We start from the raw sequence: 21,661 nt of genomic DNA, 5'->3' as shown, positions 1-21,661 counted from the left end.
ATGAGACAGAGTTCTGGAAAACTGTACAAAACTAGTTTTTAAATAACTTCTTCTTTAAGGCAGAACAAGAGAATATTCAGTAGTAGGGATTTTGCTGGACTTCATCACACAAATGCTAAACAAAGAGGCTTAGAAATCCCCAAAGAGGAGTCTTTAGAGAGTCTGTGTAATATTTTTTTTCTCTTAATGCTTATGATAGTACATCCCAAATGCATTTGTAAAGGCAAAAATAAAAATTATCAGGCTGTGAAGGCAATATTCAATGTTTCTAGGTATTAGAAACTTCCCTAAAATGTATATCTATGCACATAACTTTTAAGCATATTAATATGACATCACTGGGGGTGTCACATTACAAACAGAAAAAGCATACAAAGATAGGATGTGGCACAGAATAAAATTTCAGAGGATTCTTATAACTGCTTACCTATCACATACCTCATTCGCACTTAAACATATAAAAACCTGAGATATTGTATGGAATCATTTATGTTTCTTCTCCAGAGTCACTGGGGTATAGAATAGAGACACACTCATCATGCAGTCTCTTCATGCTTACCTAGAATATGGGAATCTGCTCAGAGTTTTAGCCTGAAGCATCATGAAATTAACTTGATCTAGGATAGACTTCGGGGCAACTTGGACATATTCTTGCCAGGAACTAGAATTCAAACATTTTCTGAAAATAACAGAGAAGCTGAACAAATCATTCACTCATTGATGAATATTCTTAGGAAGGAGATGTGTCTTATTTAATTTTGTATCACTAAAATCCAGTGATCTTTGACGGGAGCACATATATTCAGTGGGAGACCTGAGTTTGATCCCTGGGTTGGGAAGATCCCCTGGAGTGGCAGTGGAGTGGGTATGGCAACCCACTCCAGTATTCTCGCCTGGAGAATCCCCGTGGACAGATTGTAGACTGGCAGACTACAGTCCATGGGATCACAAAGAGCTGGACACAACTGAATGACTAAGCACAGCACAGCATGTATTCAGCAATGTATACAAATGAATTGATTTTTAAAAATTTATCTCCACTTGCAAATACATATTTTTCTCATATATTCAGATAAAGTATGTTTATAAGCACAAACTAGCTATCATTAATACCAGAGCCTCCATTCATAATATAGGATAGCCATCAATAATTCTATAATTTTCTATAATTTTCCTTATATTATATTTATAAGGCAACAGTAGTTACCACTTACAAGTTTAAAGTTGTTTTTTGAAGCGCTAAGAGACAGTCAATGATAAAGCCTTCTCTGCAGGGGAGACGGTTTGGGAGCATAGTTTCCTTGGTTCCCTGTAGGATTTCACAAATCTTTCTCTACAAGGAATTTGTCTTCAGCAATCTCTAGTCTATTATATCTGCCAGGAGGCCTCAGAAATTCTCTGTGCTGGTGGTAGGTCATACATTCTAGAACAACTAAATTAGTTAAATGATGAAACTAAAGTATGTTTATCCAAAAGCCTCTTTATAGAAATGTACTAAATGTATTAAATATATAGAAATATATTTAAATAATATAATTATTTACTGCTTCGAGTAATACTTTAGTGGGAAAGTCATCCCAGAGATAGATACAGTATATAGGGTGACTTATAACACCATTTTTTCTTTTCTGCCAGTGGTCCCATCTATATCAGTCAGTTTAGTTGCTCAGTCATGTCTGACTTTTGCAACCCCATGAATCACAGCATGCCAGGCCTCCCTGTCCATCACCAACTCCCGGAGTTTACTAAAACCCATCTCCATGGAATCGGTGATGCCATCCAGCCATCTCATCCTCTGTCGTCCCCTTCTCCTCCTGCCCCCAATCCCTCCCAGCATCAGTGTCTTCTCCAATGAGTCAACTCTTTGCATGAGGTGGCCAAAGTATTGGAGTTTCAGCTTCAGCCTCAGTCCTTCCAATGAACACCCAGGACTGATCTCCTTTAGGATGGACTGGTTGGATCTCCATGCAGTCCAAGGGAATCTCAAGAGTCTTCTCCAACACCATAGTGCAAAAGCATCAATTTTTCGGCGTTCAGCTTTCTTCACAGTCCAGCTCTCACATCCATACATAACCACTGGAAAAACCATAGTTTTGACCAGACGGACCTTTGTTGGCAAAGTAAAGTCTCTGCTTTTTAATATGCTATCTAGGTTGGTCATAACTTTCCTTCCAAGGAGTAAGCGTCTTTTAATTTCAGTGATGCAGTCACTATCTGCAGTGATTTTGGAGCTCCCAAAAATAAAGTCTGTTACTATTTCCACTGTTTCTCCATCTATTTGCCATGAAATGATGTGACCAGATGCCATGATCTTAGTTTTATGAATGTTGAGTTTCAAGCCAACATTTTCACTCTCCTCTTTCACTTTCAAGAGGCTTTTTAGTTCCTCTTCACTTTCTGCCATAAGGCTGGTGTCATCTGCATATCTGAGGTTATTGATATTTCTCCCGGCAATCTTGTTTCCAGCTTGTGCTTCTTCCAGCCAAGCGTTTCTCATGATGTACTCTGCATATAAGTTAAATAAGCAGGGTGACAATATACAGCCTCGACGTACTCCTTTTCCTATTTGGAACCAGTCTGTTGTTCCATGTGCAGTTCTAACTGTTGCTTCCTGACCTGCATAGAGGTTTCTCAAGAGGTAGGTCAGGTGTTCTGGTATTCCCATCTCTTTCAGAATTTTTCACAGTTTATTGTGATCCACACAGTCGAAGGCTTTGGTGTAGTCAATAAAGCAAAAATAGATGTTTTTCTGGAACTCTCTTGCTTTTCAATGATCCAGCAGATGTTGGCAATTTGATCTCTGGTTCCTCTGCCTTTTCTAAAATCAGCTTGAACATCTGGAAGTTCACGGTTCATGTATTGCTGAAGCCTGGCTTGGAGAATTTTGAGCATTACTTTACTAGCGTGTGAGATGAGCGCAATTGTGCAGTAGTTTGAGCATTCTTTGGGATTGCCTTTCTTTGGGATTGGAATGAAAACTGACCTTTTCCAGTCCTGTGGCCACTGATGAGTTTTCCAAATTTGCTAGCATATTGAGTGCAGCATTTTCACAGTATCATCTTTCAGAATTTGAAATAGTTCAACTGGAATTCCATCACATCCACTAGCTTTTTTCACAGTGATGCTTTCTAAGGCCCACTTGACTTCACCTTCTAGGATGTCTGGCTCTAGGTGAGTGATCACACCATCATGATTATCTGGGTCATGAAGATCTTTTTTGTACAATTCTTCTGTGTATTCTTGCCACCTCTTCTTAATATCTTCTGCTTCTGTTAGGTCCATGCCATTTCTGTCCTTTATCGAACCCATCTTTGCCTGAAATGTTCCCTTGATATCTCTAATTTTCTTGAAGAGATCTCTAGTCTTTCCCATTCTGTTGTTTTCCTCTATTTCTCTGCATTGATCCCTGAAGAAGGCTTTCTTATCTATTCTGCCTATTCTTTGGAACTCTGTATTATAATGGGAATAACTTTCCTTTTCTCCTTTGCTTTAGCTTCTCTTCTTTTCACAGCTATTTGTAAGGCCTACTCAGACAACCATTTTGCCTTTTTGCATTTCTTTTCCATGGGGATGATCTTGATCCCTGTCTCCTGTACAATGTCATGAACCTCCATTCATAGTTCATCAGACTCTCTATCATATCTAGTCCCTTAAATCTATTTCTCACTTCTACTCTATAATTGTCAGGGATTTGATTTAGGTCATACCTGAATGGTCTAGTGGTTTTCCCTACTTTCTTCAGTTTAAGTCTGAATTTGGCAATAAGGAGTTCATGATCTGAGCCACAGTCCACTCCCGGTCTTGTTTTTGCTGACTGTATAGAGCTTCTCCATCTTTGACTGCAAAGAATATAATCACTCTGATTTCAGTGTTGACCATCTGGTGATGTCCATGTGTAGAGCCTTCTCTTGTGTTGTTGGAAGAGGGTGTTTGCTATGACCAGTGTGTTCTCTTGGTAAAACTCTATTAGCCTTTGCCCTGCTTCATTCTGTACTCCAAAGCCAAATTTGCCTGTCACTCCAGGTGTTTCTTGACTTCCTACTTTTGCATTCCAGTCTCCTATAATGAAAAGGACATCTTTGGAGTGTTAGTTCTAAAAGGTCTTGTAGGTCTTCATAGAATCATTCAACCTCAGCTTGTTCAGAGTTACTGGTTGGGGCATAGGCTTGGATTACCGTGATATTGAATGGTTTGCCTTGGAAACAAATAGAGATCATTCTGTCATTTTTGTGATTGCATCCAAGTACTGCATTTCAGACTCTTTTGTTGACCATGATGGCTACTCCATTTCTTTTAAGGGATTCCTGCCCACAGTAGTAGATATGATGGTCATCATAGTTAAATTCATCCATTCCAGTCCATTTTAGTTCACTGATTCCTAGAATGTCGACATTCACTTTTGCCATCTCCTGTTTGACCACTTTTAATTTGCCTTGATTCATGGACCTAACATTTCAGGTTCCTATGCAATATTGCTCTTTACAGCATCGGACCTTGCTTCTATCACCAGTCACATCCACAACTGGGTATTGTTTTTGCTTTGGCTCCATTCCTTCATTCTTTCTGGCGTTATTTCTCCACTGATCTCCAGTGGCATATTGGGCACCTACCGACCTGGGGAGTTCCCCTTTCAGTATCCTATCATTTTGCTTTTTTATACTGTTCATGGGGTTCTCAAGGCAAGAATACTGAAGTGGTTTCCTATTCCTATATAAGTAATGCTAAATATTCTTTATTTTACCACATGTAATCAAATACCCAGCACCTCTCTCCCCATCTACTGAGTTCTTATCTGCCACCTGATGTGCAGGCATCAGATTCATTTTAGATTTAGCCAGTGCTCCAGGCCCTCTCTAAATGATTGAAATTTATGTTTCCTCTATCTCCTTCAAAGGAAAACTCTATGACAATCAAAATATCTTACCCATCGTTTCATGGTTAGCCATCTCCTTGCCTTTACTTTTCCTGTATTTCTTGCACAATACAGCCTGCCTCTGACTTCTTAAAGCTTAACTATTTTTCAAAGCTCATTTCATGTCAGATTTATTCAATTAGGCCTTTCCTGACAATTGAGGGCCACAGTAAGTTTTATTTTCATTGATCAGTGGTGTAGCATGAGTTGAGGTCAGAAAACTCGACTCAGATTCAGGTAGGGCACTTAATAACTGTATAATCTTACAGAATTGTTTTAACCTCCCTCTTCCTCAGTTTCCTCCCTGTGAAATAGGCACACTAATATCTATAGAGTTAGACTGCAATTTTAACTGAGAAATATTTGTAGAAATATCTGGTCGAACTCATGCTCTATTGTTGTCACCCTTTTTGAAATCTTGTTTTTTTCAGCATTCTAGAAGCTTCTATAGGAATCTGTTCTATCATAGCTTCAAAAATATCATACATCATAAGTAATAATATGATTCATAAATAACATCACAAATACTGTTTTATGACAGTTTTTATCATCTAGATAGCATATGTAATAAATAGCATAGGATATAGTGCCTGTGTAGCAGTATTTATATAGTATCCATGTAGTCATAATCTAGGCCTTAAGTATAATATATAGTAAATATTCTGTATGGTTTGCAATCTATATAGTATAATAAGTAGCTCCATGCCTAAATAAGTGACAATACTTTTCAATAATATGTATTTATAATTCTAAGTTAATTCACATGTTTCACCAAACATTAAATTATTTAATGTGATTTAAATGAAATATGCCATCACATTTAAATTAATATATAATTTGTTTTTGTAAAATAAAACTGCAACTAGATGCTGAGTTATATAGCCATGAGTAGAGAGTAAATTATTAGACTTCAACTATATTACTGAAAGTATTTGAGAGACATAATTTTTACATAAACTATTGGGGAACAATGCTTATATTTCCACATCTACATATATCTAATATTATCTCTTGTGTGTTTTAACTATTTTTTCAATTTGAGCTTTTCTAAATACCATGCTATGCAAATATACTATAAATACACATTAGAAACATAATTTCCTAATAAAATAAAACCCATCTATTTACTCTGGGATTTTAAACTTCAACTGATATAGCCTCAGGTTTGGGAATAGTCAAGTACTCAAACTATGATTTTTTTTTCCCTACACCCAGTATTTTTTTCATTTTTCTTAATATATGTAATAAGCAGATCTCATTTGTTTTAATGTACATTTCTTCACAACAGAGTTCAGAATTAACAAGTTTTGACAAGCATATGAAATAATCAGCCATGTTTTCTATATAGGATAGTCAGAATTAAGAAGTAACAGACTCTATAGTATTAGTTTCAGCTTGATTTATTTTTACTTACTTTAACTTTGATTTATTTGCATAAAATTAAAAGATTCAGTGTTATTTACTATATTTTGGACCCAGGAATGTTAGGCTTAATCTTATCATGCCTTATTCCACCCCACCACCACCAAAAAAATCTAGAAATAAACAGCATGAACAAATAAGACTCTTAACTAGGTCCACTTGTACTAAATAAAAGACTTGGTCTAGGAAAACCAACTGCTACATATCTTCCATTATTGCTATGGTTTAACAATCTGTTAAAACAAATCTGTCCTCTCATTTTGGGAAATAAAAGGTACTATTTAATGAATAACCTCTTCTGAGTGCATTCAAGTGTGTTTGGGGACACTTAAGTTCACTATAAATGATCCAATAGAAAAGATGGTTGAGCCTGAGGGTCATGGTGTTCTATGTTTCTATGGAAACCTAGTAGAAATTGTGTTTTTATGGATATTTATTCACATTTCAGTTGTCTTCAGATGATCACTTTGTTGTCAATCAAGCATTAAGACATGGACAGAGTTGAGTTTCTTTTTTTTTTTTTAATTATTTTTAATTAGTTGGAGGCTAATTACTTCACAACATCGCAGTGGGTTTTGTCATATATTGACATGAATCAGCCATGGAGTTACATGTATTCCCCATCCCGATCCCCCCCCCACTTCCCTCTCCACCCGATTCCTCTGGGTCTTCCCAGTGCACCAGGCCCGAGCACTTGTCTCATGCATCCCACCTGGGCTGGTGATCTGTTTCACTATAGATAATATACATGCTGTTCTTTTGAAACATCCCACCCTCACCTTCTCCCACAGAGTTCAAAAGTCTGTTCTGTACTTCTCTGTCTCTTTTTCTGTTTTGCATATAGGGTTATCGTTACCATCTTTCTAAATTCCATATATATGTGTTAGTATGCTGTAATGTTCTTTATCTTTCTGGCTTACTTCACTCTGTATAATGGGCTCCAGTTTCATCCATCTCATTAGAACTGATTCAAATGAATTCAACAGCTGAGTAATATTCCATGGTGTATATGTACCACAGCTGCCTTATCTGCTGATGGGCATCTAGGTTGCTTCCATGTCGTGGCTATTATAAACAGTGCTGCGATGAACATTGGGGTGCACGTGTCTCTTTCAGATCTGGTTTCCTCAGTGTGTATGCCCAGAAGTGGGATTGCTGGGTCATATGGCAGTTCTATCAGAGTTGAGTTTCTAAATAATCTATTTTGAAATTAAATTAAGGGTGTTAAAGTGAATCACTCCAACTTTGTCAAAGCAATCACCTACTTTGAATGCTTCATCTATAGTGTTTACTTCACACCTGAAACTTCCATCCAGCTTTGCATGATCAGATTCATAAAAAAAACATGTCCTGATTATTTATCATTTAGATTCTGTATTTTCTGTGAAGGACTGACACCTCCTCATCTCTCATTTCTTCTGGGTTTAACTTCACCCAACTGAGATTCCTAGACACTATATTCACCACAAGTAAAGCAATGACACTTTTCTTGCTCAAACCTAATACAGACCATTTTCAAAACACGAGTTTTCAAGTCACCTGTATTGCCTTTTCCTGTGTAAAGTTCTGCTTTAGTTCTCAAATGACTACTTCCAATAGCATTCCAGGCAAGAAAGAAAGAAAGCAATCTTGATGGGAGAACATCAGATCCAGAGGTGGGAAACATGACTTACAATCTGATTAAGAAATCTTAAAAGCGACAAAATATGTGTGTGTGCTCAGTCGCTTAAGTCGTGCCTGACTCTTTGTGACCCTATGGACTGTAGCCCACCAGTCTCCTCTGTCAATGAGATTCTCTAGGCAAGAATATTGGGGTGGGTTGCCATGCCTTCCTCCAGGGGATTTTCTCAACCCAGAGATTGAACCCACATCTCCTGCATCTCCTGCACTGCAGGCAGATTCTTTAACCACTGAGCCACATGGGAAGCCATATATAAGGGTGTCTGTAAATACATGCATGTGTATGTATGTATATATATATATACACATCCCTTTCAATTCTCTCAATTTCAACTCTGCCTAAATTCATACAATTTGGAATTAAACTGAAATAAGAAATATAAAAGGCTACAGGAAAGTTATATTTTAAAACAATTAAAATGAGTTTAAACATTTCATTAAAAAAATATGTTTAATGGGGCCTAAGAAATGGGGTACAAGGATACATAAGAATTACCAGGAAGTCCCAGAATAGGGGAAAAATATGGAATACTTGTGAAATAAGCCAATAACAATAATTTCCATATAGGATTAGAAATGAGAAGGCAATAATTCAATCAAAATAAATCTCAATTACGGATCCATGTTATACTAGAAATACAACGAATTCCTGGAGATAAAAATGTCATCACAACATAATTTAATTTATACTTTCAAAGTCTTACAATTCAGTGGTGGACACCATGATGTAAGCAAATCAGGTCATTAACTTTAATAGGGACCAGAGGAAAGGTAGAAAAAGAATTATGGATGAAACACAAAGAGGCAACAATAAACTCTATCTTGGAAGGTACAATTGGGAAAACTTAAAAAATTAGTTCAATTTAAATTTGGGGGTTACCGCATACAGGATTTTACCTGTTTTTATTTTATTGGACAGATTTTTATAAATGGTATTTTTGGAACTCTCAATACATTTAGTTAGTGGTGTCATTATTCCCACTGTATAAAGGAGGAAAACTGAAACTCAGAGACTTTAAGAAATATGCCCAAGATGGTGCATCTAGGCAGTGGTAGAACTAGAATTCAGACTTAGGCCAACTTGGTTTACTATAATGTGATGCCGTTTTGTTAAATAAAATAAAAAAAAAAAAAGTTAATAAACGCTGATGCTCAACTCTTCATATAAACTTTTTTTTACCACCTGAAATAATCTTATATCTGTTCCAAGTACATTTTAAAAATATAAAGTCTGAATGTTTAGATTCTTTACATTGTCCATAGGCAATAATCTCTTCTCAAGAAAATACTGAAGAAAATAAATGAGAATATCATTACTGAAATTCTTTTAGTAAATCAGGAATGCCTGAATTTCTGCCCATGTGCCAGTACATAATACATTTTCTCATACACAGACTAAACTCCATTCTACCAAACACAGGAAAGATAGATCTAACTTAAAAAAAAAATGTTTTGGCTTTATTCACACATGGAAGTTGACTTTCAGAAAAGCCCACAAAATATTATAATAAGTACTGTCAGTGAGGAGAGAATTCTGACTCTAGAAACGCAATACGCATTTAGTGGTTTGATTCAGTGACTGCAAATCCGGGGGAGCCAAGTCAAGTCTAACATGACAGCGGCAGGCCCCAGCTGGGATTCCTTGCGGGGGAAGCCAGGCCTTGTGACTGTCAATGAGTATCCCAGGCGGTCCTGCCAGAACAGCCCTACCAATACCGTGAAGTGAAGTCGCTGAGTCGTGTTCGACTCTGCGACCCCATGGACTGCAGCTTGCCAAGCTCCTCTGTCCATGGGATTTTCCAGGCAAGAATACTGTAGAGTGGTCCACAGCAGGGGCAGAGGGTCAGATGAACCTGAGTATAAGTCCTGTGACTCAAGTCAAGTTAAATCACTTTACTCTGAGCCTCCACTTTTGCTAAATGGAATGTCAAATCACAGAAAATGGAAAAAGTGAATAATCAAATTCTACTAGTTTTGTTATATACATACACATTTATAACAAATATGGAAGGAAATGTACACATATTATTTATACACACACACATACACACACACAGATATACATTAGATAGATAGACATTTTGCACTGCTCTCAGTTGGCATGTGCGCATACAAGACTAAGTTGCCGTATATAGTTAAAGAATCTTGGAGTTACCAACAGATGAAAGGCAGTAAGGGTGGGGAAGCGACAGCAAGTGGTGCTGTAAAGGATAAGTAAGGAATGATAGATTCGACTCATGCAGCAAGTCAGTATGTGTGTTAGTCACTCAGTCTTCTCCGACTCTAAACAGTAGAGTGGGTTGCCATTCCCTTCTCCAGGGGATCTTCCCAGCCCAGGGATCAATTCTGGGTCTCCGGCATTGCGGGCAGATTCTTTATCATCTGAGCCACCAGGCAAGCACCTTAGCAAGTCAGTAAACTCAACCTCAAAGAAGGAGTTGTCCTGCAAGAAATTTCTGGGGACACAAATGGCCAAGGGGTTTGTGTGTCTAAATAAATAAATCAAGTAGGACCTTCTCTCGCAGGTCCACTACTTGCAACATTATAACAGCAGTGGTCCTAGCCCTGTCAGTTTTTCAGACCCTTCATCACACCCAGCTTTCCTAATCTTTCTTCAGCTTATAGACTAATGAACTCCCTGTCCTCTCAGTTATCGGTCCTTAATGTATGGTCTCTGCAATGCAACTCTTAAAGTCATAAATCACAAAGAAATATCTTTTTTTTAGAGGAATGCAGTACATTATACTGTATTTAATGAGTATCCCATAATGCCTCTGAAAAGGCTCTTAGAGTTTATCATGTAAAGTATCTATAAACAGATAATATTTAAATATGCATTTTATGCTTGATAGAATATAATTTTACTCTTGAGGAATTTAGATGCAGATACAGTATATATTTAGTTCATTTTAAGCTGTAAATTAATTTCCTGATAGACCTAGGAACTTGAATAATCTCTCTTATAAATATATGTGGCATGAAAAGATGTTTTAAAACAGGTATCATTTAAATTTTAATCAACTCATTATGAAATGTTCCTAAACTGTACATTAAACAGGGCAAAAAATCTTTATCAAACACCATGACTAGTCTGTGGTAAGTGCCTTTCTAATTTAATGTCTGTTCTCCAAATAGCAGTGAGAAGATTAAACGAATCTATGCTGAATTATGTGTTACAAAGATATTCTAAAAAGTATTTGGATGGAGATATGTCTTGCTAAACTCTGAGCAGTATTTGGCACTAAGATTCTTGTCTCAATTCTGTCTTGTTTTTCACGACTCACACTACTTTGTTTCCCTTCTATCTTCTCTGATCATTACCTCCTCCACTCCATCCTCCTCCTCTTCCCCCACATGGACTTTCAATTTTGACATTCTCTAGGTGTGCATTTTCTTGATCAGTCTCTACTCTTGTTCACACTCTTCAAGGTGATCTCATACATACTAAGGATTTTACCTCTGAGTTGATGAATCTGAATTTTTTTGTTCTAATTTGGTCTTCAGTGACAGGCTCTATCTTTTTGGGTTCCAAAATCACTGCAGATAGTGACTGCAGCCATGAAATTAAAAGACGCTTATTCCTTGGAAGGAAAGTTATGACCAACCTAGATAGCATATTGAAAAGCAGAGACATTACTTTGCCAACAAAGGTCCGTCTAGTCGAAGCTATGGTTTTTCCAGTAGTCATGTGTGGATGTGGGAGTTGGACTATAAAGAAAGCTGAGTGCTGAATAATTGATGCTTTTGAACTGTGGTGTTGAAGACTCCTGAGAGTCCCTTGGACTGCAAGGAAATCCAACCAGTCCATCCTAAAGGAAATTAGTCCTTTATTGAATGAGTCCTACCACTCATTGTAAGAAGTGATGCTGAAACTGAAACTCCAATACTTTGGCCACCTGATGTGAAGAACTGACTCATTCCTTTGAAAAGACCCTGATGCTGGGAAAGATTGAAGGCAAGAGGAGAAGGGGATGACAGAGGATGAGATGGTTGAATGGCATCACTGACTCAATGGACATGAGTTTGAGTAAACTCTGGGAGTTGGTGATGGATAGGGAGGTCTGGCATGCTGCAGTGCATGGCGTCACAAAGATTCAGACATGACTGAGCAGCTAAACTGAACTGAATTCAGTCTTCTCATGACATTTTCACACTCACATCACCAACTTGGTGTTGGACATTTCTGCACTCTTGTTCACACATGTAACTCATCACCAAGCCCTTCTAATTTTACCTCTATACTATTTCTTTATTCCGAACACTTCCACTGCCCTCCCAACCACTGTTACCAATAACATTCCCACGTCTACCATTTCATCCTTGCATTACTCTTATAGTTACCCAATCTGTTCTCTTGCCTGAACGCCTCTTTCAGATCTATTCTCCAGATATGGCAGCACTCTCCCCCAAACTACACATCTGACCTTTTCAGGCCCTGCTTAAAATTGGTTGATGGTTCTCAGTAGTTTACAGAATAAAGTCCATGCTCTATAGTCAGACATAAAATGAGACCCTCCAAGTTTTCAGTTTTGATTTTTTTTTTTTTTTTTTTGGTCTCTTCTGCATTAAAATTTATATCTCGGAACTATTTACTTTAGTGGAGTTCACAACCTTTACAGGGCTTCTAACATCTAGCTCTGTGCTTATAAACTCTCTATATCCTCTTTATCTTTTTGCCTACTTTTCCTAGATAATTCCACTCAGTTCAAAGGTCAACTTTCTCAGGATGCTTTTCTGGTTTCCCACATGGGTGAATTAAATGTACCTTCTCACTTCTACCATATTAGCATGTGATAATCTCTATCACAACACCAGTGTTATTGTATTATTTTTTATACCTTTCTGTTTCTGCCTATTCCTCTACAATATGAACTTATTGAAGGTAGGAGATATATTGATTCATGTGATAAATAACTTGTTGAGTGCATATAAACTGCCAGGAACTGAGTTAGGTACTAGAGAAAAATGTTAACAAAATATGTTTCTCCTCTCCAAACACATAATTATTACATGTAAACTTAAGGCACATATTAATTAAAAATAATTTTCTTTGTCTATGCTACATATTTACATGTTCATATCTCATAGTAGTTCTTATTATTTGTATACTGTCTTGCTAATAAAGGTACTTAGTAGAAACATCTGTTGCTGTCTGTTTGTGACAGTTTGTCCATATGCATTGTTGCTGAAGTGGGATTACTGTAATGCCCAATTTAATTTAAATTTTACTATGGATTTAACTTGTACCTTCAATCTCTTAAATTATATTTGAATATGATTTGAATCTGTAAATATAATACTATCCATAGGTTGGGCTTCTCAAGTGGCTCCACAGTGGTAAAGAATTCACCAGCAATTCAGGAGATGCAGATTGGATCCCTAGGTTAGGGAGATCCCCTGGAGAAGGAAATGGAAATCCATTTCCTAAGTATTCTTGCCTGGGAAATCCCATGGACAGAGAGTCTGGTGCGCTATAGTCCATGAGGTCTCAAAGGATCTGGACACAATTGAATGACTAAACAACAACAAAAACATCCTGACAGCATTAGTTCAGTGATTATGCTGTTACTTGTTAACCTATTACAGGTGATCTGAATGCTAAGGAAATAAAAAGATGTATGAAATTCTCTTTGAATAGGGTTGCAACTTAGGAAATAAAAATACAAGACTCCAAGTTAAATTTGAACTTCAGATAAATGAGAAATATTTTATCTAAAATTGAAATTTAATTAGGTGTCATATTTTATGTCAAGCCCATATTCTGCATAGTGTAGACAAGGTAGCGTATAACATCATATCTCTGTAACAAAGTTAAAAATCTCATTGTCATCAAGAAAGCAATTTTCTTTCATTTCACTGTATCTTCTTCTTCTTTGCCTTTGTGAAATATTTTTCCATCTCTTCTATTCCTCTTTTGCCCAATCCGATTAATTTCTCTTCTATGATTTTCCACATTTCAGGAGAGTATTGACCTCTCATTTGTTTGGTTATTAAAGCCAGTTTTCTTGGTGGGTATTAATAGTTATCTTGTTTCAGTAAGGATAGCCAGAATGAGATAGAAACATGGAGCCCTGTAGCTTCTACTTTAGGATTCTGTGGTTCAGGATGTTTATTCCCTGGTGATTATAGGAGTTTATGATAAATGATCCATTATCTTAAATACCATCTTCTTACGATTTGGGGTGGGGGAAGAAATGGTAAGCTAGGAAGAAGAAGGCAATTTAAATAATGTTCTTTCTTACGCTATTTTCAGTAAACTACCCCTTATTTGATTTGAGATTCATATACACCTAGGACTCCGTAGGCTTGTGATGTCTTACTTTGGCAGTAATTTTAGGATGGAATGTAAATGCAATATGTAGGATTATTTACATGAATTATAACAAAAGGGCAAGTTATTTCAGTACAGATCTCCAAAGAGGAATTATAAGAACAAAACTCAAAGGGTGTTTTCTCTCTCTGAGTCTCTGCCACTTATGAGCATGTAAACATATTCTAGCAATCATTTCCATTTCGTTAGTAAAATATCATACCTTTTAAGCAAATTAAGAATAATGCCATGTAATTCTTTTCTGCCTACCAGAGACAAGGAACCACAGAAAAAGACAAAGTGTCTACCAACCTAGATCTTTTGTAAATACCACTGTACTGAATATAGTAGGTTTTCTTAACCCTAAGAACAGATAATTCTGTTTCAGGCAAGAGATAAGCTCAATTAGTACACAGAGAGCAAGCTGTGCTTTATAGGAACACTATCTCTTCATGCTTGAAATGACCTTTTGCAAACTACTTTCAAAACTAAGTACTCAGATATTAATTTATTTTCTCTTATCCTGTCTAGAGAATATATGTGTGTATAAAATGCTTATACACACAAAATCAAATTGCATAGTATATGCAAATTAGTAATTAATTATTAATATATCAAAAATAACTCACCAAAGGATTTATTATAGCTTTCCTTCCAGTCTTGACACTGAGTACCTGAAAACTTTAATTAAATTTAAGAATACATATATATATATTTTATTATATGTGTGTATGCATGTATATATATGTATATGATGATGATTTCATTGAAAAATAACTTCCATGGGACAAAATTCATTCATGCCCACTTTCAAATTTTGCATCAAGGATATTACTTAATCCTGCTTGATTTTTAACAGGTAGGGATCGGACGCCTACATTAACAATGGGTTTTCAAACTGTTGTGCTAAAGACTCTTGAGAGCCCCTTGGACTGCAAGGAGATCCAACCAGTCAATCCTAAAGGAAGTCAACCCTGAATATTCATTGGAAGGACTGATGTTGATGCTGAAGCTGAAGCTCCAGAGTTGGCCACCTGATGTGAAGAACTGACTCATTGGAAAAGACCCTGATGCTGGGAAAGACTGAAGGCAGGAGGAGAAGGGGGGCAACAGAGGATGAGATGATTGGATGGCATCACCGACTCAATGGACATGAGCTTGAGCAAATTCTAGGAGATGGTTGAGGACAGGGAAGCCTGGCGTGCTGCAGTCCATGGGGTCGCAGAGATTCGGACACGACTGAGCGACTGAACAGCAGCAACATTAGCTATAATTCACATAGACTAAGGATCTATTTCTGGCTCAAAAACAGGCTCTAAATGAGTCTTCCCAACTACATTTAGTCTATATGCACTATTAGTTGGTTTCAGTATATAGTCCAACTTGAGATGAGTTTTGCATTGTAAATGTATATGAGGAATTAGAATAATTACAATGGCTAAGGTAAGCCATAGATTTAAGTGAAAACTCTACAAATTGAGGTGTAATGAAGTGTAACTCAACAATACTCACTGATTCTTAGATTTAGATAGCACTTCAGCCATCAGTTCTTCTAATATTCTTTTAAATCAGGACTCTTGTAACCTCTATAAAAAATATTAGACACAGATGGTCAAACAGAGCCTCAATAATAATATTTTATGAGCAGTATTACAATGTCAATTTTAGTGGGATAGTTCTAATAGTGTATTTGTTTAATGGTTATTTGACTAATAACCATACATATATTATTAAAGGCAAGAAATATTGAGCCCCTTCTATGTCCAGACACTTTGTTAGACACTGGGAGTACATTAGTGAGCATACAGACAAAAATCTTCAACATACAGAGCTTACATTCTTTTAAAGGGAAAATTGCAACAAGAAGATATAAGCACTAGTTATGCAGCCAATATTACATTAATATTCTAGCCCTTTCTACAATTATTTATTGAAGATCTATAATATCCTTTGGTCAATGATGTGGAGCATATGGAAAATTATAAAATATGGCCTGCCCTCAAGGTATTTCAAAATTTATGCAAAAGACACATGTAACTATACATGTAATTTTTGGCCTATACACATGTAACTTTTAGCGTGTACATATTTAATTTTGGGCCTATACATATGTAACTAAGAATGAAATGCATGGATACAAAATCCCGTGCAACTGAATAGAAACAAAAGATTATGAAAATTTAAAAGGATTGGAAAGGACTTCTGAAAAACATTTGATGTTTCAATGAGTTTTGAAGGATTGGTATATGAAGAAAAGGCATTCTGTGCTTTAGGAAGAGAAAGAGCACAAACAAGTCACACCTTACATTTCAAACACTCTGGAGAGAAAAATGGAGGGAAACATACACCAAGAGTACATACTTTGTGGAAAAACATAGCTCTAGACAGGAGAGTGAATGATGGGTAAAGGGGAGATTATTATGTGTCTTTAATGTATTGATAAGAGTAGAAATTTAGTTGTCACTCTAGAGGCAATAAGGAACCATTGGCAGCCTGAGGAGTGTGACAGGTTAATCCTGTTAATTTGTTAAGGAAACAAAATAACATAATAAAAAAAAATGAAAGTTTAAGTCTTTTCAAGCATTTATAAGATATTTAAGAATACATGACTTGAAAGTAATGTATCAAAAGAATTGGTATTATATGTTGACCATCATATGTATCTCACATATCTATTTTCAGAAAAGAAGGTTTTGTTTTATAACTTGGTTTTTGGAATGGTGTTTGGTTTTTACTTTTTTGGTTTTGCTTATTTTTTTCTTATCTCATAGGTGTGATCTTAGTTGCATATCAAATTATGAGCTTCATCTTATATTCACAATTTTTATTTGTGAGGTACTGTCACACTAAAGCAAAATAATAGATGTACTTTCCATCTATATGGATAAGGAGGAGATATGTAAATAAAAACAATTTTTCTTTTTGTATTATATGAAGAGCAATTAAGGCATGATTTCAATAACAACTTATCCAAAGAATTGATCTTTGTCAGAAACAAGACAAGGTTCAAAACTTTATTTGTCTATGCCTTAAGTCAAGTTATTACTTACATATAACATTTATACACATAGTTCTGAATCCCAGTTTTCTCCTCTGGGAATAGTAGCGAAAATAGATCAGTGTTAAATTGTTAAGAGGATACTTTTGGCCTGTGGTGTTGAAAACTCTTGAGAGTGCCTTGGACTGCAAGGAGATTCAACCAGTCAATCCTAAAGGAAATCAGTCCTGAATATTCACTGGAAAGACTGATGCTGAAGCTGAAACTCAATACTTTGGCCACCTGATGCGAACTGACTCACTAGAAAAGACCCTGATGATGGGAAAGGAGGCAGGGGAAGGGGACGGCAGAGGATGAGATGGTTGGATGGTATCACTGACTCAATGGACACGAGTTTGAGTAAGTTCCGGGAGTTGGTGATGGACAGGGAAGCCTAGGGTGCTGCATTCCATGGGGTTGCAAAGAGTCAAGCACGACTGAGAGACTGAACTGAACTGATTTTATATCTAATCTTCCTAACAACCTTGTAATTAAGATATTGTCACTACCATATTTTTAAGTGAAAAACAGGCTCAAATCTGTGTCCAGGAATAAACTCTTTCCAATCTCAAACAAACCCCATACTTTTGCCTCTACCATGCTGATCCCCAACTGTAAACCATGCAAAACTGTGGGTACAAAAGTGAAAATAATTATACACAGGGAAGATAATGAGAATCTAATGTTTTCAAAAATATTCAAGACTTTCTTTTGTAGGAGATGCACTCAACATTGAAAACACAAATACTCCAAATATTCCCAGCAATTATTTCTACATTTTGAACCAACCATGTGAATTATTTATATGAATCATATGGATCTGTGAAACCAGAATATGTTAGTTGACTTAATGAAAAATGAACTAGCAATACAAAGTACCATCCACTTGGTATTCTTGTCCCTAACTTATTCATAGCCTCTAGAGGAATTTCTCATATAAAAACATTACCTTTCAAGAATTTAAGTTGCTGTATGAAAACTTCCCCTTTCAAGAATTTAAGTTGCTATAGTTGATTTATATGCAAAATTCACCAGTATTAGAAGCTAGACAAATATCAAGGATACTTTTAAATGTTAACTAATATGAAGCATACCTTTTTTAATTTAAAAATAATAATTTCAATTTTACTCCAATAGGTTTCCCTTAAAGCAAAGATATAATTGCAATAACTTCATAGATAAGGCCAAAAATCCTAAATGGATTTCCTTGAAAATTTCCCTCATTGGTGATATTTTATTTTTTGATTAACTGCTAAGTAGATAAAATCTCCCTTAATTACCTGGAGTATCTTCTGTAATTACCTGCTCTTTAAGCTAAGAACTGACTATGAAGACTGTTCATTTAAAAAATGAAGTACAAATGTCATTTCATATTTATCTAACACTTCTATTTTTGGAGGCAAGCTCAGTTTTTAGACTTTGGCAAAGTATTTACATGTTAAACTGAAATGTTTAAAGAACACTGTATAGTCGGAAAACACACTGTCACCATTTTGCAATGTGATAGGAGCTATTAGCGTTCCATTTGGATCTGATTCTCCTCTCTTTCTATGTCTCACATAATAAAGAAAAAGGTTGGGTTTATTTGTTTTGAACTTTGGAATTTAACTAAGAGCTGAAAGTATAGCCAAGTTCTGAAAATAATGTCATGAAGAAAAAAAAAATAAAGAAAACTTCCCATGCTCTCTTTCAAAACTTCTTAGTTATAGAAAGAGGACTTGGACTTGAGTCTAAAGGTTCAAGGTTTCCAAACCAAATTCTACATTTTTATTATGAAAGCATACCATATTTCTCTACATATGTGAAAGACACTAGTCATTAGCCAATTCATTGTTCCTATCCCATACCACCAGTGTCCACTTTACATACTTTTCCTTCCAATTAGAAGTCTTTGTTCAGTAAGACAGTGCATTAAGCGTAACAGGATGTACTATAATTGTTCTAAGCAAGTCATGATCAACACATTCTCCTTTTTCCAGAAACTCTTCCCACTCTTTCTTAACAGCTAGAAATGAAAAATTACAGAAGACTGGAGAGATGCCAGAAGTTTCTACCTTCAGTGATTAAAATGAGAGCAAACTACCATAAATACCCTTCTGCCATCCTTTTTTCCTCCTTTACTGCTTTGAATCTAGAGGATAGCTAGAGCTGTGATGGCCACTGTGCCTCCAGGAGGTGAAAAGTAAGAATTGAAAATCAATACTGAAGATGGCAGAGGAGCTGAAAAAAAGACGTGGGGCATCAGTGAGCCTCAATGCTTTCTCTAGACCAGTTTTCTCCAGTGTCTTATATTAAGTGATAATTGAATATGCCTTGCATAGCCTGGCATGCTGTGATTCATGGGCTCGCAAAGAGTCGGACACGACTGAGCGACTGAACTGACTGACTGCATACAGCAATCGCAAATAAGATTTTCTGTTAGATGCATCTGCTCTTTGCATTCCTTATTTTGTGATAAATTGTTCAGTATATTAGTAGTTACTTAATACATTCTTAGACAAATTTTGTTTAAAAAATAAATACATTCTGACTGGTAAATAAGCCAGATTATTGAAAAATATGCTCATTGCTCATTTTTTTTTTTTTTTTTTTTGGTTTAGTCATTTGGGGAGACATTTTAGTATTCTCATATGTATTATGCAGAGTGCCTATGTATCTGTTTGTTACACTGACATTTCATGTTTTACTGAAGTTCCATAATTTGTGAGAAAACATCTCATAAGGAAATTACTTTAAGGAAAAAATAGAAATGATGGACACAAATACAGGTAGTTCAATGAGCCTTAGGTACAATATGAAGTATGAGCAATAGTGAAGTAGATTTAAAAATGTAATCTGAGTTTGGATAAATATAGAGTCCTCTATCTTTTCCACATTGAAATTTTATATATTCTACAGGTTCAAAAGTTTTAAACATGACAGTTCAATGGAAAAAACTCTTTACATGCACAGTTCTATATATATGAGATAGTAAAAATATTTTTTTTTTACTTTAAAGCAAGTATTAACAGCAATTTTTAATCTGAATAATTATATGTTCATTTTTTTCTTGTGGATTTCTGGACATAAACGATTTTCACACTAAAGTCATTATCATACATTTTCTACATTTATTTCAAAAATATAGAAAATACTTGAAAATTTAGAAAATATAAGAAAATACAGTTGTAAACTATCTACACTCTAATAATGCTAAAGTCACATTTCAAAAAGAGGCTATTGCATAGACCATTTGAGCATTCTTATCTACAAATCTGTGTTCCACATTTTTCACTATCTCCAAATCCTTTGTCTTAGATCTCATAAGAATATGAAAATTCTTATAAAGTATAACTCAAAAAGTTTCCTCATCTTAATCAGAATTACTCTAATTCATTGTTGTTTAGTCACTAAGTCAGGTCCGATTCTTTTGCAATCCCATGGACTGTAGCCCACCAGGCTCCTCTGTCCATGTGATTTCCCAGGCAAGAATACTGCAGTAGGTTGCCATGTCTCCAAGGGATCTTTCCAACGTAGGGATCAAACTCACATTTCCTACATTGGCAGGCAGATTCTTTAACACTGAGCCACCTTAGAAGCCCATCACTCTTAATACCGTCTTCATTTTGTCCCTATATCTACATTGTTCTCTAGTAACTAAAACCCATACTGTGGCTAATCATATTACACATCTTTCCTAGTAGACTACGAGTTTCATGAAAAGGAGGTCAATTTCTCCTTCCCTTTTCTCAGTCTTAGCTGTTTACTAAGTTACTTGAGCACAGGATCATTTTCACTGTCCTTCAAGTTTTTTTTTTTTTTTTTTTTTAATGAAATTATACCTTGCATAGGCTATTACATAACATCACTCCTCATCCCACTTTGATATAACAAATTGGGTGTAATGAACGAAGAGTAACAGTTTCTGCTGCTGTTTAGTCACTAAATTGTGTCCAATTCTTTGCAACCTCAAGGACTTTAGCCTTCCAGCCTTTTCCACCCATGCTGAATCCCTGTCTCCTGCTTGGAAGGTGGATTCTTTACCACTGAGCCACCTGGGAAGCCCATATGTGGAACAGGCAAAACAAAATATAATATTAAAAAGATGTCCCTCTTTGCACTGTCCATATCACATATCCATTGAATGCATGAACCAAAGAACTAGAAAAGCCAGAATGGCAAAAGAACAGACATAAAGAAAACTACCAGATGGAGCAAAGCAGATATCCAGGAAGGGATGTGATACAATGTGTGCTGGGAGTATAAGGCTATGTGGAAAAGACTAAATTTGTATGTTGGCTAGATTAAAGATAGAGTTACA

Source organism: Dama dama, chromosome 33 (genome assembly GCF_033118175.1).
Source record: "Dama dama isolate Ldn47 chromosome 33, ASM3311817v1, whole genome shotgun sequence".
Taxonomy (NCBI): domain Eukaryota; kingdom Metazoa; phylum Chordata; class Mammalia; order Artiodactyla; family Cervidae; genus Dama; species Dama dama.
This window is presented reverse-complemented; position numbering follows the sequence as displayed.